Raw genomic sequence first — 4,613 nt, 5'->3', positions numbered from 1 at the left:
TCCAAAATGTTACACTTTTTAGGGAAAACAAATTAAATATTTAATTAGCAATTGCTTAATACTGGCAGACAATCATCTGACCCATAGGTGGCAGCCATCTCAAGCCAGAGGACGAGAGGACTCAAGCCGCCACGCATATAAAGGACACAATAATCCCCTGTGGGCTGGTGTAACCAGGAGGTTCCTACCAGCACAATTCGTTTGTCAGGTGTCATCGTACATTGTCTATCAACTGCTGGGTGAGGGCCTCACCAGCAGTAGCAGAAGCAGCTGCCATGGTTTATCCACTGCTAGATGAAGACAACTCGACGCTGTCATGATCATCACGATCATCATAAACAAACAACATCAACATCTTCTTGGTTCTTTCGGTAAAGTCACGTAGAAGGGAAATAATAAAATAATAACAATAAAACATAATAAAATAATTCTCACGACGTTTCGGCCACAACAGGTATGTCGGGGAGACAGCTGTCTCCCCGACAGACCTGTTCTTCACCTGGGGACGGCTGCTTGCGTTGTGGCCGAAACGTCGTGAGAATTATTTTATTATGTTTTATTTTTATTATTTTATTATTTCCATTCTACGTGACTTTACCGAACGAACCAAGAAGATGAATCCCTGCAGTCACGAAAGCTTTAAATCGAAATTTAACATCATCATCATCGATACTATTATCGTCGGCGTCGTCGCTTTTGGCAAATCCCAAAGTGAGATTGAAACACAGTAAGCTATTAAAATATACACGCAAACAACATTCAGTCATTCACACTGCGTGACAATGAAATCATGAATAATCGGGTTTCATTAAAGTACAATACGCGTTGTAATATGAATGACAAGATACGTTTCATGCGCGGTTCAATTGGGATATGACTGGGACATTGCGTGTAGCCGGCGGCGTTCTTAACTCCACGTGTTTACCAGGGTACAGCAATTGTCGGCCGTGGCGAGCATCAGTGGCGAGTGATTTCTAAATCGCTCCTGCCCGCCCGCTCGCCCGCCTACACTGAACTAACTCGCACTGACCAGCGTGGTGAAGTATGGTAGAATATCCCCGATGATCGAAAGGCGTGGGTGGGCCTTTGTCCAGCGGTGGATTGAAATGCGAAACATCGTCCCATGGAGCCAGAGTTTGAGATTAAGTTTGGGCGCCGCGGTGGCTAGGAGATGTTAACTACCTCGCCTGGTATGCAGGAGGTCGTGGGTTCGATCCCGACGCTGACGCCTCCTGTATATTTGGAGTTTGCGTGTCACTATTCTGGTGGTCGCGTGGATTTTTCTCCGGGTTTTACGGATTTTATCTCCACATTTGGAAACAAGCGTTTTGAGTATTCGGCTGCTCGAAATGTCCACGTGATAAGCCACATTGTTGAGCAATCTTTGGTGGCCAGGTCGCTTCTGGCCACTGGACATCTGTGAATCTATCGGACATCTTTGAAAAAGAGCTTCATAGCTCATCGGATTTCTCCAGGATTACCTACGAAAATCACCCAGAAATGTCTGTCCGTCCCGCGCATGACGTCACTCCACATGAGCCCCCCCCCTGCGTGACGTCACTCCACATGAGGCCCATCCCCCCTCATTGATATTCAGTAGTGGGTGAATTTTTACACTCACGCCGAGGAAGGTCGAGCTGAATTAAATAATTTATTACGCAAAGTCGCTTCAAATGTGACGTTTCTTTACAGAAAGTGACGGTAAAAAATAAATGTACGCAGCACAGTGCTACATCCGTGCGTGACGTCACTGCAAAAGAGCCCCCCCCCACCATCATTAATATTCATGCCCGCGTGGAAATTTACACAAACGCACAAGAAGGGCACGTGCTCCACATGCAGCACCCCTCCCCTCATTAATAATCATGAGCGGGTGACGTCACTCCACATGCCGCACCCCTCCCCAATAACCATGAGGGGGTGACGTCACTCCACATGTCGCACCTCTTCACAATAACCATGAAGGGGTGACGTCACTCCACATGCCGCACCTCTTCCCAATAACCATGAGGGGGTGACGTCACTCCACATGTGGCAACCCCCTCCCCCCCCCTTCATTAATAATCATGAGCTGAACAACTTTTCTATTGAATATTTCAGATGTACTGCAATATGCACCCGTCATTGGATGGGCAAACAAGCTAGTACATAGATATTCTGATTTGGAAAAAAAGAGCTAGAGAGTTTAACACGTAGGGTTTCGCGACCAGTATTATTCATAATAAAGGCGTTTGGGTTAGATCGCCTAAGTATAATTGCGTCGCAATCCTCCACCACCCGACACGGCTAATCAGTCAAAAATGTGTCACGTTAACAAAACGCCAATTAGTTACTTCTTCAGCCCACCGGTGTGTTTGAAGAGTGAATCCACAACATTTAGAATTTGAGTACTCATCAAACACAGAAGAAGTAAGGAATTGGCGTTTTGTTAACGTGACAAATGTATTACTGATTGGCCGTGTCGGGTGGTGGGGGGTTGCGACACATTTATCTAACCCAAAAGCCTTTATCATGAAGAGCTACAAAGGAAATAATAAAATAAAAATATTTTTTATTTTTATTATTTCCCTTCTACGTGACTTTACCGAAAGCACCAACAAGATGAATCCCTGCAGTCACGAAAGCTTTAAATCGAAATTTTATTATGTTTTATTTTTATTATTTCCCTTCTACGTGACTTTACCGAAAGCACCAACAAGATGAATCCCTGCAGTCACGAAAGCTTTAAATCGAAATTTTATTATGTTTTATTTTTATTATTTCCCTTCTACGTGACTTTACCGAAAGCACCAACAAGATGAATCCCTGCAGTCACGAAAGCTTTAAATCGAAATTTTATTGTTTTATTTTTATTATTTCCCTTCTACGTGACTTTACCGAAAGAACCAAGAAGATGAATCCCTGCAGTCACGAAAGCTTTAAATCGAAATTTTATTATGTTTTATTTTTATTATTTCCCTTCTACGTGACTTTACCGAAAGAACCAAGAAGATGAATCCCTGCAGTCACGAAAGCTTTAAATCGAAATTTTATTATGTTTTATTTTTATTATTTCCCTTCTACGTGACTTTACCGAAAGCACCAACAAGATGAATCCCTGCAGTCACGAAAGCTTTAAATCGAAATTTTATTATGTTTTATTTTTATTATTTCCCTTCTACGTGACTTTACCGAAAGAACCAAGAAGATGAATCCCTGCAGTCACGAAAGCTTTAAATCGAAATTTTATTATGTTTTATTTTTATTATTTCCCTTCTACGTGACTTTACCGAAAGCACCAACAAGATGAATCCCTGCAGTCACGAAAGCTTTAAATCTAAATGTAAGAGCTACAAAGTTTAGTTTAATCTCACTGGTTCCGACTTGCTTGGCGCAGCGTCTTCAACGAAGCCAGTTTTGCGGTTGCAGTTTCACGACCACATCACTCGGAATGCGCCCGATCTCGTTAGCCCTGGGAAAGCGAAGCCATTATCGGTTCGGCCTCGATAATCATCAATTGGATGAATGGCCTGTGACTGTTGAATACGTACCAGGTGTTGTTGTGAGCTTGGTATGCAAACTTGGAACGGAAGGATGGCATTCGTTCTTCGGTAGCTTCTTGAATCTATCCGTGCAGAGTTTTTTTTTTAATCCTTTATATTAAGTTCGCGTGCTTGCTTGCTTGCTTAGGACCGTGCAAATCTTTCGGTCGTTTTTAACCCACTTCCCGTGATCCAATCGAGCTGACATTTTGCACACAGACTCGTTGTGCGAGACAATTTATGTTCGTGAATTTTTTTTCTCCAAAATGTTACACTTTTTAGGGAAAACAAATTAAATATTTAATTAGCAATTGCTTAATACTGGCAGACAATCATCTGACCCATAGGTGGCAGCCATCTCAAGCCAGAGGACGAGAGGACTCAAGCCGCCACGCATATAAAGGATTTATAGTGAAAAACTTTGTTTTTACGGGTTATACTTATTAGCGGTAAGGTGTAGCGTCGGAAATCAGTTGGCGACTAAAAAAAAATCGTAAAAATACTCGCGACGAAGGTGGGATTCGAACCCACGCGTGCAGAGCACAATGGATTAGCAGTCCATCGCCTTAACCACTCGGCCACCTCGTCCCCCGTGCACGGGCTGCGTCCAAAGAAATTGTTCTGTCTGCCGGATTGAAACTGCGTGGGAGCTCTGAGCTGCTATCCACTACTCTTTGGCTCTTTTGGTGAAGTCACGTCGGTATACAATAAAATAAATCACGACTTATCGGGCGTAACACAAGCGTCCGTCATCAGGTGGGAAAGCAACGTCGTGATTTATTTTATTTTATACCTCCGTGATTTTAACGAAAGAAACAAAATGTATGGATTCCTGCAGTCACGAAAGCTTCAAATCAAGATTGTTCTACCCTTCTGACCACGTGGTGGGGTTTCTCCGGGCACTCCGGTCTCTGCCCGCGCGAAGCCAAAGCACTCATGGATGGAAATGTGTGACAAAAAGTTCCATTGCAGCACGATACCTCCTGAATAAAAAAAAGTTATTGAGACCTTCGGCGAGGCTTTCAAGAGCGATTTAATTATGTAATTAATGATGCAAGTTGATTGCGCGATAACTGGGTACATTATCACGTA

At 43.2% G+C, this 4,613-nt stretch overlaps 1 non-coding gene across 1 annotated transcript; it reads right to left on the bottom strand.

Annotated features, from left to right (window-relative positions):
• Positions 1–4,027: 4,027 nt before the first annotated feature.
• TRNAS-GCU (transfer RNA serine (anticodon GCU)) lies at positions 4,028–4,109 on the bottom strand. Its single transcript has one exon. It is a non-coding gene; the product is annotated as a tRNA-Ser (tRNA).
• Between the last annotated feature and the right edge of the window lie 504 nt (positions 4,110–4,613).

Source organism: Lethenteron reissneri, chromosome 41, assembly GCF_015708825.2.
Source record: "Lethenteron reissneri isolate LAM-NWPU_2019-01 chromosome 41, ASM1570882v1, whole genome shotgun sequence".
Classification (NCBI taxonomy): Eukaryota; Metazoa; Chordata; class Hyperoartia; order Petromyzontiformes; family Petromyzontidae; genus Lethenteron; species Lethenteron reissneri.
Note: the sequence above shows the minus strand (reverse complement) of the source record. Positions and strands in the feature narration are given on the sequence as shown.